General features: G+C 46.2%; 1 protein-coding gene and 1 non-coding gene across 4 annotated transcripts in view; one reads left to right on the top strand and one right to left on the bottom strand.

Moving 5' to 3' along the window:
* Igf2bp2 (insulin like growth factor 2 mRNA binding protein 2) overlaps positions 1 to 23,161 on the bottom strand; it is a 111,817-nt gene that overhangs the window by 47,358 nt on the left and 41,298 nt on the right. The window lies entirely within an intron of this gene.
* LOC148123012 (5S ribosomal RNA) lies at positions 5,286 to 5,404 on the top strand. Its single transcript, XR_015737341.1, has one exon. It is a non-coding gene; the product is annotated as a 5S ribosomal RNA (ribosomal RNA).

Raw genomic sequence — 23,161 nt, 5'->3', positions numbered from 1 at the left:
TGATGAAGACGGTTTTGTGTTCCAAAACATCAACTCCTTCACTTCATACACAATGATAAAAGTGTTCAGACTAAGACTCTCTATGATCTAATATCAGCATCTCTGTACCTTCCTTCTGCCCCAGTGTCTATGCAGTAGTGTCTGCCCCAGACAGGCACTGGCGTACACTAGATGCTGTACGCACACCTCAGAAGGATGCAACCCCCACCCTCAGTTATAAAGAGGCACTAAGGGTAAGAGTGACATCCAGCTTCTTCCCTGCTGTAGCTTCCAGACTAGTAACCAGACCAAAGAATGCATACAGAATAAGGTGAAGCCATTGGAGGTAACAATGGACAGGACTAAGAGGAGAGGAGGTGTGTAGGAACTAAGCTTAACCCTGAAGAAAGAATAGACCTCCAGCAGAAAGAAGAGCAAAGGACGTTTATCCTGCCGAGAAAATAGCATAAGCAAGATTGACGATCCCAACCAGGTAGCAGCAGGTTGAATATGGGCAAACTCAGGAAAAGTCCCAAATCACTGAGAAGCCCAAGTACGCAGAGAAAGCACACTGGGATGTTAAGCAAGGCTGCAATGAACTAAGGTCAAACAAATACACGCTAGCATCAAGAGTCCTAGGAGCACGAACAGCCAGGTAGGAGGGGACAGATCAGGAGAGAGCTCACAGGGGGAGACCTCTCCCAGCCCCACCCAACAACTCACAAGCAAAGCACACAGGATGGGGTCTGCAGAGGCAGACATGGAGGCATACTAGCATTAAGACCACCCCGGTGGCTTTTCTTGCCCACTGGGGCCAGGTGTAGTCCACAGACTAAAGTGTCTCGATCCACCAGCCATCAAGAGTCTTGCTTCCCATTAGGTGTGAGCCCTCTGGGGTACAGATGGATTAGACGGTGTAACTGGCCTGGAAGGGGCAAGGATAGTCCAGAGATACTTGTGTTGCCTGCTTTGACTATTCAACTGTTAAACAACGGTCCTCAGGAAACTGGAATCTCACGCTGGGAGGAGGCGGTTGAAGCCTGGTGCCAGTTATAGGAAAGGTTTGTCCTCTTGTCCCCCTCCCTCCACTACCTAAAGATCTCACATAGTTCAGACATCTGTGAGGCCACCTTGTAGGAGAAATGAGAGCCCAGACAACGATGGGTTAACAATGGGCAGCCCACCTTGTCCAAGACTGCTTAACTATATAGCCTTCAACCTAAGTTAGGAGTCAGAGAAAGGACTTGGGGTAGGGAGACAAGCCGCTGGATATCGTTAACCCCCATCTTTCTCAGTGGGTCACATTGAATAATCTTTCCACTACTACTTGTTTAACTAGCCTGTAAGGGTGGGTGGCTGAACCTGGCTTATTAGGGTCATCAAGGCTCTGGGTCTAACTTCAAACAGCTCTAGTAGAAGGGAGATGTCACTGTCATGTGTCCCTGCCCTCTGTCCCCATAGTACAGACGTAGAAAAGCCAAAGGTTCCAGTTCAAAACTCGTCTACCCAGCTGTTTAGCTGACCTTGGGGGAACCATCTGACCTCACTGACTCAACTCGTGTCTGGTCTCAGAACTGCCAGGTTGGATGAGAAAGCCTGTGAAGTGCCAATGTGATCTCTGGCACACGAGTGCTCTGTAGTCTAGTGAAAAAGATGAACCAGATTGGATCGAAGCTCTCAAATTAGTCTGGATTTTGCGGTAGACAAAATTTCCTAAAGATGACTTCATTAAAAAAAAAAAAATCCCACCCTTATGACTCTGTCCCACTGAGATCCTCTTCTGAAATCCAGCCAGGCTTATAACCACTGGGAAATGAGTCTCTTACTTCTCAAGCCAGAACACAGCACAATTCCCCTAGGAATGCTACCCTGAGAACTCAGCCTATGGTAGAAGGAAGAGGAAGCAATCAGAGAAAAAGAAAAGCCACCACTTCAGCCAACAGCCTAGCTGAGGTCCCGGTGATCAGCCACATCAACCTGCCAAAGAGTGAGTGAGTGAGCCGCCTCCAGATGCAAATTACCTTGGCCACTGGGTCTTCCCAGTAGAAGCATCACCCCCCCCCCCCCCCCCCCCCACACACACACACAGGGCAGGGACAAAACAGGCCTGGCTACACCCTTTCCATTCTTGACCCACAGAATCTGTAAATATACGGGTTTTATTTTATGCCACCTAATTTGAGCTTGCTATGTAACAAGAGATACCACAAGTGGAAATATATCTTGATTGACGCATTCTCTGGTCAGGGCTCTCTGGACTGTATAAAAATGGAGAAGCGCACCAAGCAGTGACACGCATTCACTACCTTCTACTTCTTGACTGCAGATGCATGGTCGCCAGCTGCTTCAAACATGCCCCCACCCCCAGTGGAATCTGGCCTTGAACTATGGGAATACACCCTTTATCTTTCGTCATATTTGTTGGATTATCTTATTACAGAAAAAGGGAAAGAAACTAAGACAGCGTCCCAAACACGTTAGGCGCACACAATGTCTACACAATCTCTGAAGTACCCAGCAAGAACTTAGACATTCACGAGGAAGCTGACTAATGATTTTGGCTGGAACCTTGGAAATGAATGAAGCCATACTTAGAAACGAATGAGACTATACTTAGAAATGAATGAAACTATACTTAGAAATAAATGAGACCATACTAAGAAAACTCTTGGCCTCCAGGAGCCTACAATCAATGGACCAGCGAGTGAGAGGGACTAGGGCTGCTCTACCAAAGAGACAGGGTGATTGATACTGATCCAAACAACTGGGGCCTACAAAGGAGAGGAGAAAGGAGGAGGTGAGAAAGAGACCCAAGATTAGAGGAGAACCCCTTTGCCACTGACTGGAAGTGCAGTCGGACACGTGGGCTGAAGCACAGAGATGACAAGATGTCCATTCTAAGACTATGAGGTACACGCAGACACCTGCACTCATCTGTCTCCCAGGTACACACTAGGTTCCCAGACAGCTCTCTGCGTTCCCCAGCCCATCCTTCATATTTTAGAACAATTCTAGGGTGCGCTGAACTTCATAACGTTCTTGGGTGGTATACAGTATCACTGGAGGAAACAGGCTATATACTACAAGACAAAAACCAAGGCAGGGTTAAGACGAGGCGGCCTTCCACCTGGAAAACTGCACAAGAAATCAGGCTGGCTGGATTCCCGTTATGTCAGTAGTATTTTGATCAAGAGGCTGTTCGGGGGGAAAAGTTATGGAAGAGATTCATTAATCATAAAGCTCTCTGAGTATCACTCAAAGTGATGTCGAGAAGAAGTGGAGACACTCCGGTTGGAGAAACAATAAAAGCGAATCCCAGGAATGAGAAGCATTCTAAAAACAGCAAGGCGGAGCACTTGGAAGGCATGGGGTCTGAAGAAGAGGCGGCCCCCATGCCTCTTTCCTGCTGGTTACCCTGCTTCTTCGCAGTGGGCAGACACAGCATCCGATCGCTGGGCGGGAACGGCACGTGGAGCCTCAAAGGCAGAACAGTAGATAGATGGCTAAGCCACAAGCAGAGCTGGCAGACATGCAGTTCTGCAGATTAGAGCAGCCCAGTCCCCAGAAAGAGTGAAAGGAAAGAGATGCTACAGTTTTATGAAAACTTCGCTAGCAGGTCCTGGAGAAAGGACATCACAATTCTCCCAGTGCTGTATTTACTTTTCCCCTAAACAGTTTTTAACGAAGGAAGGCAATGATGACCATGTCTGAACAGTAATCAGGGATTTTATAAGAGAAGAGAGAGCATGAGCCTAAGGAGGGCATTTGGCTGCCTACTGTATACTATTTGGTTTCGCACTTACAATACTCTCAGGAAATGCTGGCAGTCCCACTTTATAGAGACAAAATGAAGGGGGGACAGTTGTACTGCCAAAGCTTTAGAGTGAGTCCATGCCAGAGTCAGGACTTCCCCTGGCGAGCCTGCTCCCAAAGCTCTCGGGCTCGATGCATCAATCTGTTAAGAGGTTCAATGTTACAACTTCAGTAACAAGTTCAATGTTAGTCAAGCGTGAACTAATGAGCTCTGTGGTAATTGCTCCAATAATGACTATATCCTAGAACCAGAGACTGTATGGAGGGGCCTTCCATCACATGTCATATGTCCCTCAACCATGTCATGTACTTCAGCAATTCACACAAGTGTCAGGCCACTCTATGCGTGTGAGGCTAAGTTCCCGTCATCACTCTTGTTCTTGGAGAGCCTCTCTCAGCACTCCCATGCTACCATCAACATATCTCTCTGCTCCACGGGATCCCTGTCTCCACCTAAGTACTCTCTCCTTTCTGATTCTTCAGAGTCTGGACTCAGGAAGGAAGAGTTAGAGTCACCAGACAGACCAGTATCTGACAACCTGTTTGTTTGGTTGGAAGTGAGACCCCAGCCCCCTGATACCCCTGTATCCAAGGAGTCTGGATGTTTGGGTGGAAGCATCACCCCAGACCCTGGCATCCACTCCCACAGGCTATTTAGGCTGCTGCCCAGAGAATGAACACGTGGTCTCTCCTCCTCTCTCTTCCCCTGACCATGCTTTCCCGGTACCATCTGGGAACACTGCATTAAACATGGGCACCTTCTATTCGGTCTAGTTTGGTCTGATTGGAATTATTTGCATCGGCAGAGAGGTTCGTCTAAGAAATATTCCTAATATACGGAGGTGCCATGGGGTGGGGGTGTTTGTTTTTCCCATGGGCCCAGGGCCATGTGCTGGAAAAACGCCCTTCTCGTGGGTCTCTGCCAGGCTAAGATCAGCCTCGACTCGGTGAGTTCCCCTTTTGGAGTACATACTGCAGGTACGGTCCCCAGGGAGCCCATTTGCACTCCTTTATTTTTGTCTCCATTGCGGCAGTGCCAAAAGCCTGACCCACACGGGCTTCAGTGAGGTGTGGGCCAGAGACATCTCACCATCCCCATTTTGACTGAAGAGTTCTGTCCGGTGGACGCACTGCCACAGGCTTGAGTCCCAACTGGCATGGGGTTCTTACGATTCAAAGCCAAATCCTCAAACACCCTTGGGCTGCCTTTTACAAAAATCCTTTTAAATTGGGGCTATCTAACATCTAACAAACAAGGCCCATGGTTTCTAGATGTGTGCTCACCCTCCCCCACTCCTCTTCCCCCTCCCCCACTAGCTGTTTGCTGTTTGTCTCACCCTGGGATTCTCTAAAACGAGTCTGTTTCCCCTGTCCTTCTGCTCTAGGCTGGTCCTTAATGGGACCACTTAGGTGCTTCCCTGGCTTCTGCCACCTGCCTACGCTGACATTTTTAAGTTGGTCAGCTGACACAAGTTTCTAAAAGTGCTTGATTTGTCTACGGCCATACCACCCTGAACGCGCCCCATCTCGTCTGATCTCGGAAGCTAAGCAGGGTCGGGCCTGGTTAGTACTTGGATGGGAGACCGCCTGGGAATACCGGGTGCTGTAGGCTTAAGTAAAAAGAAAAAGAAAAAGAAAAAGAAAAAAAAACAAAGAAATAAAAGTGATTTGTCTGTCTGTTAAAATAATGTGGTCACACTATGCCTCTGTGAGTATGTAGGTACATTTTCATAGTATGACTGTGTTATGCCTTTATGTGTATATGTGTGCACATTTTAAGATCTGTAAAACTTATAACTCCAGATTACAACAGCTCTGGAAAAATACAAACACGTGGGTAACCTCCATTTTGACCCCACCACCATCTTGGGTAAGAAGAATACCCACATGTGCTAATATTCTTTGACTTGTTAAAAATACTCCTTTTAATCTTCTTACATTTACTAGCATTGGTAAGCTGTAACTAACTGGGTAAAATACATATCTAAATTTAGTTTATACGTCTAGTGTAAATACAATAGGTAATGGTACCCGATTCTCAAGTGCCTTTACAGATTGCAGAGTACGGCATTTAACAAAAGAGCTTCTAACACAGAGATGCCAGCTCCCACAACATCCTATAGCTTCTCCAAGAAGATGCGTGCTTACAGAAAGACACCCACACAGCAAAAAGCGGTTTTCCACCTCTTCAGCTTCCTGGATGTCACCCAGGAAATCAATCTTCTCATCCTGCCAAGACAGGTTGACTAAATCACACACACACCCCCACACACAGCAAAATCTTTGGGCCTCTTGTACTCAGCATTGCTTCTAGGCTGATGTTTTCCAAGGACTAAGGAGAGACTTGGGATCACCTGTGTAGCTAAAAAAGCTCATTTCTGCTCATTTATCTCCCTTAGATCTATCTAATGGCATTGATGACTTAAGGTACTGGTAGCTCATTACTTCATTTGTTAAGTTTCCTGCTAAAATACATACGGGTGTGCCTCTTTAACAGGCTTCATAGTCCAGGACTAATAGGTTTCAGGTTCATCTCAAGAGATTCAGAGTTTTCCATTCCCTTTCATTGTCTTCTAAAATGGTCATACCTTTTAACCTAAAGCCATAGCCTTTGCTACGACACCAAGATGTACATCTCTTCCAGTCCTCTTCCAGACGCCTACAGGTTCCTGAAAAAGTGCTGCTGTATCAAAGACTAGGTCTGATGATGACAAGTCAAGGGCAAGTGAGCTGCTGTGTGAGCCTGCTGCCCTCTTTACCTGATGTGGCCATTCACCACTGTGCTCTCCCATCCTATTTATAATCAGAGATCCCAGCAGGGGGCAGCATGAGGGAGGAAGCTGATGGAGTTACAAGACCAGACTCTCAGTGCCAATGAGTCTCTGCAACACGACACTGAGGCTGCCTGGCTCCCACAGACTGCAACTGGACTTCTCCTGCTGACCCTGATATGCAAAACTGTGCAATCAGAACTGGGTGAGAAATCCTCGCCAGGAAGAGCATGACCTCAGCCTTCAACATTAGACCTGGAAAAAGCCCTCGGCAGCTCAGTGTCTCCCACACAGCAGCTTCTGACATTCCTTTCCGACTTCAATTACAAGCTAAGAAGTTTCACCATAATAAAAATAATCTTTTTATGCTGACCATTATTTTTCTCTTTTAGAGTTTTTCCTCATTTTGGTTTTTCAAGATGGGATTTCTCTGTGCAATAGCCTTGACTGTCCTGGAACCTGCTCTCTAGGCCGGGTTGGTCTCGAACTCAGAGATCTGCCTGTGTCTGCCTCCCAAGTGCATGTGCTACCACTGCCCAGCTGTTTTAGAGTTCTTTTTTTTTAAAAAAAAAAAATAATTTTAGGAGCTAACTTTTAGTTTGGCTTGGTGGTTAAGGGCACTGACTGCCCTTGCAGAGGTCCTGGGTTCAGTTCCCAGCACCCACATGGCAGCTCGCAGTCAACTGTAACTCCAGTTCCAGGAGGTCCAAGCCATTTTCTGACTTCCACTGGCAGACCACAAAACTCTCGGACATATATGATTTAACCAAAAAAAAAAAAAAAAAAAGGTATTTTAGGTTAGTATACAAAGCCATGGGTTTTGTTACAGCATTTTCATGCAGAGTATTCATTTTCATTTTTTGTTTGGATGATTCTAAGGACATGATGTTTATGTTCTTCACATCCATTCTAAAGGGCTGTCACACACCCTTTTTCATAGCCTTGGCCAAGCCGTGCTATTTAGTTCCTTTCATGTCTCCTATGTCCTTCCTTCCAACAGTGTTGGCTCCTCTTTAGATTCCTCCCAATCTGTCGACATCTTTCTGGAACTGATGCATACCCCACCCTTGATAAACTCTCTAGGTAGTTCCATTCCCCAAGAGTTCTCCTAAAACCCCTACAGCAAAAACAAACCAGTCTAGGAGTCCAAGGGTAGCTCAAATCTGTGATCTGATCCAAGCTTTGATAGAATTCTGCCAACAGTGTGCATGAAAATGTGCATGTCTCATTTGTGCAATTAAAACAAAAATATGGGAGGCAGATATACTCACTACAACAGCTGCCCTGACACACTATTCCAAAGACACACTCTTCGTGAGCCCTTCCTTCCTGTTTTCAGACTACGGCAACAACAGACAGCAAAGCATGAAACTTTCTCCAGAAATCCAGTGTTGGGGAGGGAAAGGCTGAAGGCGGATGCCAGGCAGAGGAAGAACTCGTCTCCCAGGAACATACGCTAATTTTCTGGCTTTGGTTTCATCTTTTCTATAAGACTTCCAAAAGTGATGCAGGAAATACAGAAAGCAGATAGGAGTCTTTTTCTCACTGCTTTGGTTAAGTGTAAATAAATTTATTTTTCTTTTATCAATTTGCTTTTTCTTTGTCATTTTTTTTTTAAGAAATGGCAGTTTAGGTGGCTGGAGAGAGCTCAGTGGTTAAATGCAACTGTTCTTTGAGAGGACCCAGGTTCTATTCCCAGAACCTATGTGACAGCTCACTGCCTGTAACTCCAGTTCCAGGGAATCTGATGCCTTTTTCTGGCCTCTGCAGGTATTGAATGCATGTGGTGCACAGACAAATACCCATATACACGGAATAAATGATCTTCTCAAGAAAGAAAAGGGAGGGAGGGAGAGAAGGAGGGAGGGAGGGAGGGAGGGAGGGGGGAGGGAGGGGGAAAAGAAAGGAAAGGGAAGAGAAGGGAGGGAGGGAAGGGGGAAGGAAAAGGAAAGGAGAGGGAAGGGGAGGGAGGAAGGGAGGGAGGGAGGGAAGAAAGAAAGGAAGAAAGGAAGAAAGGAAGAAAGAAAGAAAGAAAGAAAGAAAGAAAGAAAGAAAGAAAGAAAGAAGGAAAGAAGGAAAGAAGGAAAGAAGGGAGAAAGAACAGTTTATAACTCTAAGTACCTCCTTGTACCAGAGTACCAAATACAGCTGGGGTGGAGAGAGCTGAGACAAAGTCTGACCTCGAACTTGAGGATCCTCTGACATTAGCTTCCAAGGGTTGAGATGTAGATGTGCACCACCACATCTGACTCAGCAATCTTCCTACTTCATCTAATTTGAACTTACACACAGCATGTGTGAACAGCGGAGACACGTGTACTGTGTGCATGGTCACTGATTGTCACCTGTTGCCCACAGGTGACACTTTTGATGCTCTCTGTGAAGGTTCTGATGTTCTCCACTTAGGTTCAGCAAGATTCATGGCAAACTCAAGAAAGCATCAGTCTACAGTTAAGTAGAAGTCAAACCCCTAAGAAGCCAAGCTTTTTGGGAAGTGGCACTCTACTAAACATGAATGACTTGTTCTCTCTCTCTCTCTCTCTCTCTCTCTCTCTCTCTCTCTCTCTCTCTCTCTCTCTCTCTCCTTCCTTCCTTTCTTGTCAGATAGGGTCTCTCTTTGCAGCCCTGGAACCCGGTATGTAGACCAGGTTGCCTTCAAACTCAGAGCTCTGTCTGCCTCTGCCTCCAAGCACTGTGATGAAAGGCATGCACCTCAATACCTGGCTTTCATCACCCACATTTTTAAAAGCCAGGTGAGGCAGAACACACCTTTAATCCCAGTGCCAGGGGTGGCAGAGACGGAAGATCCCTAGGGTCTACTTGCCAACCAGTATAGCTGAATTAGTACGCCCCATATTCAGTGAGAGACTCTCAAAAATAAGATAGAAACAATTACTCAATTGCTTCTTACTCAAGATGCCTGATGTTGGCCTCTGTTCTCAACACACACGCACACCCACAAACATATGAATACACACTTAATAAACCAAACACTGATTAGAGTTTTGAGTTCTGGTTGGGTGACCTATCTACAGCTGTCTTCCACCAGATATAACAACCCAGAAGTCAACAACAGGCATTCAGCCCAACCTAGAAGAAAGAATTTTAAGCATCAAGCTACGGCTAATATCTAAGACTGTGCCTTAGGAGGGCTCCTGGGAGGGACATGTGCACTGGGGGCAGCTAGTACAACTGTCACGCTCTCAGCACACATCTCTGTGACACAAACAGCCTCAGGCTGCAGCGGTGAAGAATGCTGGTGCACCTGTCACCTTTGGCATTCTAGAGACGAGATGCAGATCCCAGCACATGGGAGATGCCTTCCGGCTACTGAGCACAAGCATCTTAATACAGACTTATTTTTTTCCTGAGACAGTCATGTGAGACACTCAGGAAAGATAAAAAAAATAATTTTAGTTGTTAGTATTCCAACAATGGAAATAATGTTATTTCTGATGTTCTTGATCTGAGTAGTGGCTACCTGGGGATTTAATTTATACTCATTTACTGAGCTAGTATGTGTGAGGGAGGCACACATTATATGTCTGTGTTTAAGAAGAAGAATAAAAGGCAGTGATTAACTTCATAAGAAATGAGAGAAGAAAGAGTTGAGGGAGCTGGGCCAAGCAGGCGCTGGCTCACATTCTTTGTTTTGGGTTTTTTTGAGATAGGGTTTCTTGTGTAGCCCTGGCTTTCCTGAAACTCATTCTGTTGTAGACCAGGCTGGCCTTGAACTCACAAAGGCCTGCCTCTGCCTCTCCGAGGACTAGGATTAAAGGTGTGTGCTACTACTGCCTGGCATTTTTTTGTTTTTAAGAGACAGAATCATAGTTTTCGTCCTTCTGTCAAATTCAGTACACTATGCTTTCATCTAGGAAAAAAAATCTACTTTTTAATAAAGAAAATCTTTGTTTATTGAAACATCTGTGCTCAGCGTCCTAGGCATTCATTTATCCGGACAGACTGAAGGGAGAGCTAGTGGATGATAATCTGTCTGACCTTTTCCCAACAACTATCACCCAAAAAGGGCAGAGTGGTCCCAGTTTCGCGGAAGGATGAGCGTCCAACAGAGGGGGCCTACAGAGCAGAGTCGACATTGTCCTTTGGAAAGTGTACTACCAGGACAAGAAAGTCACGCCAGAGACTGAAGAAAAACAAACCTCAAAGGTCTGAGGTTACAGGGTTCTGTTTTTGTTAGGCCGCACGAGACTGTGTGCGGCGTGCATGCATGTGTGTGCATGTTGGAACGTGTGTGGCTGCATGCGTCCGCGGCTGGGAGCTGGAAGCTGTGTCCGGCTCTTCATCACTGCTCACTTATTTGCTGAGGCAGGTTCCTCACTGAGGTGGGATTGGCCATCTCCAGTCAGCTCCAGATACTGTGCTGGGGCTCACAGGTGCCGGTCATGCCCACCTGCTTTAGGATGCCTGCTGAGGATGCCGCCCCAGTTCTCACACTTTATCCGTGAGCCCGGAAGAGAAGGTCCATAAACATCTACTGAACAAAACTCTGCCTGTCCACTGGTTGGTACCGTGCAGTTTTCCTTCCTGCCCCAAAGACAGCAGGAGAGCGGGCCTGGCGAACCAGCAGGAAGCACTAGCCAGCCGAGATGGAGAAAAGTGATGTTGAGAACATCTGGAATTGGAGCATGAGTCCAGCATCTTCGCCTGCTCTCCTCCCTCTGCCCCCATGACGCCCACCCGTTCACTAAAGCAGAACACTAGAGAAGAGAGACACAAAGCAAGAGCCAGGAGAAAGAGGCTGAGCGTCCATAGTCCAGCTGCTTCCTGACAGGTGGAAGCGTCACACTTGACACACTGAGTGCGTTGGGTGGTGACAAAGGCCCTGGGGTGCTAGAGGGCTGTAATCAAGACAAACAAGGAAGAGGAGCCTAGGCCAGGCTTGGGGGGTGGTCTAAAAACTGTCTTTTAGGTAAGGCCATGTCGACTTTAAACTACCCCTTGCTAACCAAAGCAGCCAAGAGACCAGGTTTGGGAAGATGACTCTCCCTCAAGGAGAGCCACAATTCCACCCCAAACTGAGGACTACCTACCCCATTATATAAAGGACTCCATAAGGTCAATGATCCCCAAACACACCGGAATCCAAAATGTTGCACTGTCATTTGGTGGGGACTTCATTCCTAACACAGACAGACAGACAGACAGGACACTTCAGCTCTAACCTAATTCCCAAATTCTGGAAACAACAACAAAAATCCCATAACAACCCATTTCTCATAAAACTTAAAATAGAGTCTACAAGGCCTGACATGTTTGACTTGAGGGGCATCCCTCTTGGAGCATGCTAAGAGACAGAAAGCCATTCTCCGGAGCCACAAATGGTCACGCTACCTCACCACTCTCACCTCACCACTCTCACCGTAAGTGTGGCTATGAAACCAGCTGGCTCCACATGTTCTCAAGGGCCAGGCTCCACACGACCCACCCAGGTTTTCCCAGTGAACACAGACAACATTTAATGATGAACACTGTCCTCAGCAACACTAAGGAGGCAGGACAGGGACCTAACTCAGGATTTAGACACTGGTTCAAACAGACTGTCACCCCTTCCTACAGTAAAGGCCAGCTCTCAGACGAGTGTCGGGGCACATACGTGTGGGCCCAGTGCTGAGGAAGCTGAGACAGGAGGATTGCAACCTCGAAGATAACTAATAGGACTTTGTCCCCAAAATAAGTAACTATAAACGGCCAGCTCTTACCCTTCATTCTTGGCTATGAGACATGCCTTGATTCCTAGGGCTTAGGGCTGTGTGAGGAAGATCACATATGGAGGAAGAAGTGGGGACAAAAGTAACAAGAAACTGTAAGCAAGGAATCTGTCACTATTATTTCAACTTCCGCTCATGGTTTAACTAACATTTTAACTATTTTTTTTAAGATTTATTTATATGTATTCGGTGTTCTGCCTGCATGTATACCTGTATGCCAGAAGAGGGCGCCAGATCTCATTACAAATGGTTGTGAGTTACCATGTGGTTGCTGGGAATTGAACTCAGGGCCTCTGGAAGGCCTTAATGATGCTCTTAACCACTGAGCCATTTCTCCAGCCCCATTTTAATTATTTTTTTATATATTTTAAATTAAAATTCAGTTATATCATCTTCTCTTCCCTCCAACCCTGCTAATAATGTTGCTTTATTTTATTATTACTATTATTACTTTATTTTATTATTACTATTACTATTATTATTGAGACAGAGTGTTATGCAGCTCAGGCGATACTTAAACTCACTGTGTAGCCTAGAATAACCCTGAAAGCTTATTCCCTGACTTTACTGTCTACATGTTAGGAACTCAGGGATATATCATCAAATATATACATACATGTGCGTACACACGAGAAAAAGAGGCCATGAATTTGAGAATGGGGAGAAGAAACATGGGAGTAATTAGAGAAAGGAAAGGGAAGAAGGGAAATAATGTGATTATATTTTAGTTTTTTTTAAAAAAAAAACTAGGTATTCAAATATGGCCATGCTTTTGAGTGTGATCACTTTTTCACTTTTGGATTGGCTTTTCTAGAAGTATGACTGGGGAAAAAAGAAAAGAAAATCAATGACAGACACAAAACCCAAAGCAAAGCAGGGAAGGCAGAGACCTACAAAACATCAGCATAAACAATTTCCAAGTCACCCACATAAGGGGTTACATATCTGAACTCAGGGTCTTCACACTTCCAAAGTTAACCTAGACCTGCAGCTTCAAGCTTAAAAAATTATAAGCAGGTACTTCTTAAATTTTTAATATTGAGTCTTGCTTATGTAGGCTTAGATAGCTTTAAACTGCAGTGATTCTCCTGCCTCTGCTACCAAGTACTGAGATTGCACACATGTGCCACCACACCAGGGTACGCAAGCACTCATTTAGTGAATTAAGAAATATATTTTAGCTGGAAGGTGGTGGCGCATGCTTTAATTCCAGCACTCGGAAAGCAGAGGTGGGTGGATTCTCTGTGAGACCAAGGCAAGCTGACTTCAGAGCGAGTTCCAGGACAGCAGCCAGGGCAACACAGAGAAATCCTGTCTCAAAAGACAAAACAAAACAAAACAAAACAAAACAAAAAACAAATAAAAACAAACAACACACACATATGTCTATAAATAAATCTTGGTTTTAAAACCGCCATATATTTAAAAGCTCTCCAAAGTGTTAAGACTCTTACCCTGCATCTCTCATGGACTTTGAAGTACAGCACTACCACAGCCCCGGGCTTAAAGACTGGCTACTTAGGGTCTTGGAGGCTTTGTTTATACAAGGTCTTTGTTGTTGTTCTCAATCTATGGACAGAGATTTCTTTAGTAGGTTGAGATGTCCCCAGTGGTGACCAAAGTTCTGTCTTTTAAAAAGGGATCCCAGGATCAGGACGGCACAGCAGGTAAAAGCACTTGCTCGAACTGAATCCAAAACCCCTAGTGGAAAGTGGATGGAGAGGGAGAACTCCACAAAGCTGTCCTCTGACCTTTAACCACGTGCCAGGGCACCACACACTAGTACACAAACGATACACACTACAAGTTAGGATAAACAAAAAGGATGCTCTAGCTGAGGGTGGTGGCACACAACCGTGCCCAGTCGTCGGAGACCGGGGCACAACTGCCACAAATCTGAGGCCACTGTCGACAAAACAAGCTACAGGCTACAACTACAGTGCAAGACCCTGTCTTGACAAAATGAAACCCCTGTCTTCACACCATCATGCTGCCTTCAGCAGCAGGGAAAGAGAACACACGGTGCAGAAGTCCCATGACTACTGCCTGCCTGTGTCTGGCCTCGGAGAAAGCATCCTTGTGCCTTGACATCAGGAACAGCAGCTGGCAACCCAGAAAGAACTCCCAAAGCCTGCGCTCACCACTGTGGAGAGTCAACACCCGATGTTTCCAGCAGCACCAACAACTAGTTCTCTTAAAACCCTTCACAGTCGCCACACTCCAGACCGGTAGAATTTGACAGGCACAGTATGTACAACCATTAGAGACTGAATTCCTTCATCACACCATCACCATGGCAACCCCATTCTCCAAAGGATGGCTGTTCCTGCATAATTCTAAAGTCAGCCTAAATTTCATTCTTCCCAATTCATTGTCTCATTCATTCATTCATTCTTTCTTTCTCTCTCTCTCATTTCTAAACTACTTCTTTGGGAATTCTGTACCAGGTGTTTGAACATAGTCACCCCGTTTCCTTCATCATGGATCTGCCCCTTTTCATACCCTTCAACTCTGGGTCCTTTTATCCCCAAGTTCTTGACACCAAGAGCTTCAATACCACTGACGAACTCAGAATCCCACAACACTCTGGCCAGCTACTGAAACACCTTAAAAACAGGTGCTGTGATCTAAGAACGTCTCTTTCCTCCAGTTTGAGCTTACTGAGAAAAAGTATCATGACTTTCTATGTGCACGCGTGCACACGCCCCACGGCGCAGCCCAGGTCAGAGGATTACCCTGAGGGAGCCGGGAGTCTGTTCTCTCCTTTCTACATGCAGGTTGTAGGGCTCGAACTCGGGCTTGACGGCAAGGACCTTCACCCACTGCACTGAGCTATCCTGCTAGACCAAGAACAGCAATTTAACCTAAACATTTATCTACATCAAGGCTGGGCTGTTACAGGATAATTGCCTACTGGTTTATTTATCAGTCATCTGGACTAAGAAGTATGATAGAAGGAAAAAAACAAACACACTGAGAAGTTTTGGTCCTCACTTGAATACGAAGTTAAAACACTTAATCATTACTGTTTGGACACTGACGATGATAACAAACTCTGGAGCCTGCAATGCAAACAGGCAATCAGCATGAACAAGCATAGACAGGTACTGGGGACTGGCCTGGGGTCCTCGCTCTGACAGTCTAACCTCGCGTCTCTATGGTGACTCCGACTGCCAGGATCACTAGCCTTGGGCAAGCTAATTTCCTGGGGGCACCTCTTCTTGTTCAGGGAAAGACTAAACAGGAAAGAAAATTCTCAATTCCTTTTCCTACCCAGTAAACGATCAGACTGGAATTATCCTGGACGTGGCCTCTCACTAAAGGACAGATGCCCTAGGACAATGAAGTCACATTATGTTCAAAAGGTCCCCAACATCAAACCAGGAAAAGAACTCAGTTTAGTTCAGAGAGAAAAGACCCCATTCCTGAGGTAACCAGGCAAGTATACAGTAAACGCTACCAGGGCACCCGAAGCCGCATGGCTGGGCTCTTCGGCCCTAGCTGACGTCATACTGAAAGCTCTGAACCTCTGCTCCACTGAGCTCGTGTGGGAACACAACTACTGGACGACAAAGTTAAGTGACAGTGACGTAATACACTTGTCTAATCAGAGAAAAACGCTTACACTGCTGAATTCAAACGCATTTTAGGGCCAGTTAGACGGCTCCCCAAGTAAAAGTGCTGCCACCAAGCTCCATCCTGGGACCCAGATCCACACGGTGCAAGCAGACACCGGCCTCCCAGTGTCAGGAGAGAGGTCTTCTGATCCTCACATGTGACACAGAAAAATATAAAGTAAATAAGTCCATGCAACTTTCAACATTTTTAAAGCACTTCTATTTTTCATATTTCTGCAAATCTAACATTGATGGTCTTTAAATTTCTTATTCATGCTCCAAAGCAGCTGCTGTATTTTCCCCATTTTTAATGGAAAATTTAATTTTGCTAGCGAAACTTGTTTTAAAAAGCAAAACACATTTCCTACGGCCGGAAGCCAGTTAAGAGCACATTGTAAAGCTCGTCTTTCCAGTAAAGGGGAGAATTCAGATATGCAAGATGCTTCACTGTGTTTTAACCTCTCATTCACCTGAGAAAATGTGAGGGCTATGAGCCGTGAGAATTAACTTAAGCATCACGCTGTATGGTACCCAAAATGCCAAGGCTGTGGGAAAGAAGGGCTTTCTGCTTCCGTGATGCTCCAAGGTGTCTCCACTAAACGAGCACTGCCAATGCAGGGGTTTCCTTTCCAACACTTGAGCTCCATGGCCAACATGGCGGCTTCCCTTGGTCCCGTCTCCAGATCTGACCCCTAATTCTTAGTTTTTACTGCCTCAAGGCGTCAGACCTTGTATCAGGAGACTCAATATCATTGGGTAAGATACAGCAAAGTTAATACATAATTATCTTAGAAAAAAGTCAACACACATATCTCTTGTTAAAAAAAAAATTAATTACCATCTCCCAAAATAAATCATACTTGGGGAGCTAACTCAGCCACTGTATCATGAAAAATAAGGCAACTGTCTGACCCAAATCTAGCAGGGCACAGTCATTGTTTCTAGTACCTAAATTTAAAATCCTGTCTTCTAAGATCATCTCCAACTCCTGAGTTCATTTTCTGTGATAAGACAGCAACAGTAGCAACACCTTTCTCCACAACCCCCAGCTCAGGACCATGGAGTCACCTTGGTTATCCTCCTCTCTGTCAAACTCAAGTATCTACTCACCAATTCGCCAAGTCCTGTTTCTTCTCCCTTCACAATCTCTACCTGCCTCCTTGGAGCTTTCTAAAACGATCACTATGCCAGCAAAGACCTTTTGCTCAGCTCCTCCATACTCACATCCATAGCTCCCCGTTCACCCCTGGACCCCTGCTTACTGCCTCTTAGCTGTTAGAATCCGGAGCTGTAGCAAAGTGAACTCTGACTGCCTTGTTCAGTATGGTTCCAGACACTCATACATGGTTCCAAATACACCCATTGAGCATGGGCACTAATGTTTATAAAAGGCTTTCCGAGGGCCAGGAGACAGCTCCGTGGGTAAAGCACTTCTGGGCAGAAAGGAAACCAGAGTTGGACTCCTCAGGACCCATGCAAAGGAGGACGTGACTGCGGGTTCTACAGTCCCAAGTTCCTGTAGCTAAGGAGGCTGAACGAGGAGGTTCCCCAGGTCACGGGCCAGCTAGTCTGGTATGTGCAGCAGCAAATAATGAAAACTGTCTCAAACAAGGCAGAAAGCAAATGACACTTCAGGGTATGTTCTGACCTACACACACACACACACACACACACACACACACACACACACTATGGCACATGTGCATGTGCACACACACCCACTGATTTTTAAAAAGAGCTTTCCATGACTCAAATTCAAGTCTGGGTTTAAAATAAAAGACAATGGATACCTCGTTTTCAACATCTAGCCATCTCTTAAAGTAATCTTTTTTGACAGGCAGTAGTAGAGCCTGCCTTTAATTCCAGAACTTGGGAGGCAGAGGTGTGTATGTGGAGGGGGGTTTCTTCCTTCAGGTTGAATTTCCAAGCAACACATCACAGTTGGCTTCCTTCGATGGTCTCTGAGGCACTGCGGGTGCACCTCTAACATCACAGAAAGCCTCTGCATCCCTCCTGTGTCCACTTGCTGTTTTCCTCATAGAGCACCATCATCAGTTTATGCTGTAGCTGTGGCATGGGCTGGTTCTACCCTCCCCTTCGATAGCACGCAACCATGGACTGCTTCCATTGGAACCCACCGTGCTCAGAACCTATGGAACTACACTGTCAGGAAAGGAACCCAAAGGCTAAAGACAAGATGAAAGGAGGAACTCTTTCTTCCTCACGAGTAGAGTTGGGCTAGAGAGATGGCCCGCAGTTAAGAGTGCTTGCTGATCTTCCAGATGACCTGAATTTCAGTGCCCAGCATCCATGTTGGGCAACTCACAACCACCTATAATTCCAGCTCCAGGGGATCTGACTCCCTCTTCTGTCTTTCCAGGCACTTGTACTCACAGGAACACCCCAGACATACACACACACACACACACACACACACACACACACACACACACACACACACACACACAAATGCAAAGTAACAATACATTTTTACAAAGTATCAAGTCTAGAATAGCCATCCAAAGCTAGGGAGGATACTCAGGGTAGAATGTTTGCCTAGCATAGATATCTAAGGTGAACTAAAATCTCATCTGCAGAGTTGAGGCAGGAATGAAAATGAATAAAAGGTAATTACTCAGATGAGCAACTGAGTGTACCTAAAAGAGTGGGGGGGGGATGGGGGAGAGGGAGAAAGTTTTCCTTATGAGGCATACTGGCAAGAAATACTCTTAAAAATCAATGATCAGCCTGAAGAATGAAAACTTGACAGGTGGGAAAGAAAGCATCACGGGCAGAGAACTGTGAGGTCAGGGAGGGCTTTCGCACCAACCCTGCTCCAGGCTCATGCTTTCTTGGCTTCCATCCATCACGATGTGGACATCACCAAACTCTCCTACCACGATGAACTATTGCGGCGAGAAATATTTGTACACTGTGTGACGAGACAGTGCCATGATCAGTCTAATAAAGAGCTAAACAGCCAACAGCTAGGCAGGAGGTGTGGGCGGGACTTCCAGGCAAAGAAAGAGGAAGTAGGAGATGAACTGAGAGGTGCATTAAGATATGAAATGAGTCAGATATGCAAAATGGGAGAGAGGTAAAAGTCATGTGGTATAATGAAGATTAATAAAACCACGGGTTAATTCAAGTTATAAGAGTCAGTCGGGCAAGCCTAAGCTAAGGCCAAGCTTTCATAATTAGCAGTAAGTCTCCATGTTGTACTTGTGAGCTGGTGGCCCAAAGGAAAGTCTAATTACAACAAACTGAGCCACTCTGCTAAGCTTCCCTGCCATGTGGACTAAACCTCCTCTTCTCATCCCTTAGTGGGATTCTGTCAGGTACTGTGGTCACAATGACAAGAAACTAAGAGAGACCAGAGAAAGAGCACAAACAGGGAAGCCAGGCCTGCCATTCCAGCCACATGAGAAGCTAAAGAAGGAGGGGCCTGCAGGCCTAGGAGGTCAACAACAGCCTGGATGGCACCGAGGCCACTCACTCCAATAAACAAAGACAACAAATTAAAAAACCTACAGAAATGCCAGAGGATTGAAAATGAACAACTGGGAATAACTGAAGATTTTTTATAATTTATTATATTTATTTATTTATTTATTTTATGATTTATTTATGTGAATTTGTGTGAAGGTGTCAGATCCCCTGGAACTGGATTTTCAGACAGTGGTAAGTTGCCATGTGGTTGCTGGGAATTGAACCCGGGTCCTCTGGAAGAACAGTCAGAGTTCTTAATCGCTGAGCCATCTCTCCAGCCCCAACTGAAGGTTTTTAAATGGTACTTTTTATTATTATAAAAATAATACCTTTCTGGGGCTAGGGATGGAGTCAGCTAGAAGAGTGTCTGGCTAGTGTTAGGTGTGGACCCAGACCTTAAAAACTGGGGGTAGTGGCATATGACAACAATCTCAGCTCTCAGGCAGTAGAGGCAGGAGGACAGAACTCCTGTGTCATTGATGTGGGCCAAACTTGAGTTTCAGGAGGTGCTGTCCCAAACAAACAAATAAATAAATAAAACTTTTTTTTTTGGTATAGGAGACCCACTCACCTTACAAAGAGTAGGATTTACTCAAAGTCTAATGGTTAATATATGTCTAATATAGTCTAATACAGGTCACAAACAACACGTGCTTTGACAGGCAACACAGCTGTGTTGGGTCAAACATCTACGCATCATGGCCTCTCCAAAGGGACCACATAAAACTATCCAGTTAAACAAGTAATTGCCCTTAAGTTCTTCCGGCCATGTGCTCCCAATAAGACCCTAAGTGCTGGTAAGTCATGCAGAGATGGGTGGTTTGGAATCATTCGGGTAGAGCTCAAGCAATAACAAGGGCCAGAGGCTGAGGCTGGTATTCATTGCCCAGCTCCAGCGGCTTGTGGACACCTTGCTTCCCTTCAGGCCTGCCCACTTCACGAATCTAAGCAATCATGCTTAAAAACAAAACAAAACAAAACAAAAAACCCACACTGATCTAGCAATTGAAACAGACCGAAATCATGACGTAGATAAGTTATGGGCAGGAAGACCCTCACTCATTTAAAAGTCACTGCTGCTATTTTGGACTTTCCTGTCTTCTCTCAATGTAGAGTGTAAAAGGTCTCTGTGCTTTGTCGTCTGCAGGGCCTCAGCTTAGGCCCCTGTGGTACTAGATGTCCTAGGAACGAAGCAGACTTTCTGGAAATGAAAATGACCAGGTGAGGCTTCTCCACTCAGATGGGCAGCAGCTCGGTGGCCGGGAACTGGTTATCTCATTCAGGCATACAAACAGGTCCTGCGGGGCAAAGGCAACCCAGATCTCAAGTGAGTGGAGGGTGTGCCCTCAGGGCACAGCAGGTGGCCAGGAGAGAAGTCTGTCTTGGGAGGTTTATGTCACAGACCTGGGAATGGGTTGCTGGAGGCCATCATCACCACGATTCCCAGAAGGATGATTCCTAAAAATAGGTGGTGATCTCTCCCCTATGTGTAATTATGTTACGATAAAGCAGCTGACTTTATGACAAGTCGTTAGTCACAAGCCACACTGACTCAGATTCCAGCCTGCAGAGGGGACGACCTAGGCCACAACTTAGGGAGGGCTCTACCTGACAGCACTCACAGCACCAAGCCTCACCCCTACCCTGAGACCACGGGGCTGGGAGCCGTATGGTCGAACTCATGTAAGCCTCTCCTACTGCCCTGAGAGGTCTGCTATTCTGCTTTCAAATCACTTCACTTGAGTCCAATGATTTATTTCTTCTCCCTCCTTCCCCTTGCTAATTTTAACTCAAGTCCAAATTAATATTTTTTGAGAGATAACGTAATGCCTAGCCCCTCCTACCACTTCTCATGACTGAGGAATGAACATCAGCACAAAACATCTTCTGGTGGCCTCAGAATAGAAAGCAAAGTTAACGTTTTAATTCTTTTCCCCAAAGCTGTCAAGCACTGGTTCACTCTAGCTTCTTTCTCTCCACGCCGCTTCCATCCTCCTCCTTCCCAACACACACAAAAAAACCTAAACATAGGTTCTTTGGCTCATAAGCCCCAGCCTACAAGGCAGCAGCCTCCGGCGGGCACCAGTGAGAAGCACTGACCACAGATCAGCGGAGGGGAATGCGTGTAGCGAGGCACACATGCCACCTCCCTCCTCGGGCACTGCCCATTCTCTATGAGCTCTCTCAGCTCTTCCAGCTGTGTGCTGGGTGCTGACCTGGTCATCACGTCATACCTACTCCACACTCACTGAGGTGCCTGGGAAGGAAAGGGATGCATGGAGAAGACATATCAAAGAGCAACGAAGCAAGGAAAGGTGCTGGGAGACTTGGGGAAGCCTGGCCCATGCATGCTTGCTCACACATATCCCACTGCAGGGTAGGGGGTGACTGGGGAAGCCTGGCCCATGCATGCTTGCTCACACACATCCTACTGCAAGGTAGGGGGAGACTGGGGAAGCCTGGCCCACACTGGCTTGCTCACACACATCCCACTGCACGGGTGGAGACTGGGGAAGCCTGGCCCATGCATGCTTGTTCACACACACCCCACTGCACGGGGGGAGACTGGGGAAGCCTGGCCCATGTATGCTTGCTCACACACATCCCACTGCAGGGTAGGGGGTGACTGAGGAAGCCTGGCCCATGCATGCTAGCTCACACACATCCTCCTGCAGGGGCTCCATACCACAAGTCCACCCCACTCACTGATCTCACACTTGGCTCAAGCTGGTTGACTGAAGGAAGTCCTGTGGGACCTGAGGACAGGGAAGATACTCTGGGTCTGGGTTTCTAGACAGACAAGATTACAATGACAATTAAGTTCTTTAGGGAGAAATTCTTGTGCATCAGGCAGTTCTGCTGTAAGCCTAAATCCCACAGCTTCTCATTGTAAGGGACAGGGATGTCATGGGTGCAGAGACGGGAACCACACCCCACAAGGCTTCGGTTTTCTGGAAAACAGACTCCTAATTCCCCATCCCTTCCCCACAGTAGACACTTGTGGGGAAAACGTGGATTTTCTAAGAAGCTAACAGCTGGGTAGCAAGCTTATTGTCCCCAAGTGTTGACCACTACACGGTGGTGCCACACAGCCACCTACTACCTAATGGGAAGCTCCTATTATGCACAATCTAAATAAAGATCAAATATTGTGACAATTTCACCTGTGTGTCTGTGTGGCCTGTTCACATCTGCTTGCCATGCCACCCTTTAGCTGTAGATGGTTCCTTTTTCTCACCCAAGTCTCGTCTTTTGCTCTCAAATATCACACACACACACACACACACACACACACACGCATACGTGCGCAAGAATTTTAAAGTACAAATCTACATATAACGGTATTTCTCTTCCCACCATGTCTCTCCTCTCCTCTCCCTTCCATTCAGACCCACTTCTCCTCACACAGCCCCCTCCCATGACCTACATATTTATTTAAATCCAGAGTCAACACAAGAGAGAAAATACCTGGTATTTGTCTCCCTGAGCCCCACTTGCTTCACTTAACAAGATGTCCAGGTCCAGATGCTTCCTGCTAACACCACCATTTCACTCTTTACAGTGGAAGAATACCATGTGCACACGTGCCGTGTGTTTCTCCAGGGTGCATGTGTGCCAACGCTTTTAATCCATTCACTCGCTGCTGAGCATCCAGGCGGCTCCCTATCTTGGCCACTGTGAACAATGCGTGTGGTGTGCTGGCATGTCTCCGGCACACTGACTTCCTCGCAGCCTATATGCAGTAATGGTTCAGCTGAGTCAT

Source organism: Myodes glareolus, chromosome 2, assembly GCF_982192425.1.
Source record: "Myodes glareolus chromosome 2, mMyoGla1.1, whole genome shotgun sequence".
In the NCBI taxonomy this organism is placed as follows: domain Eukaryota; kingdom Metazoa; phylum Chordata; class Mammalia; order Rodentia; family Cricetidae; genus Myodes; species Myodes glareolus.
This window is presented reverse-complemented; position numbering and strand designations above follow the sequence as displayed.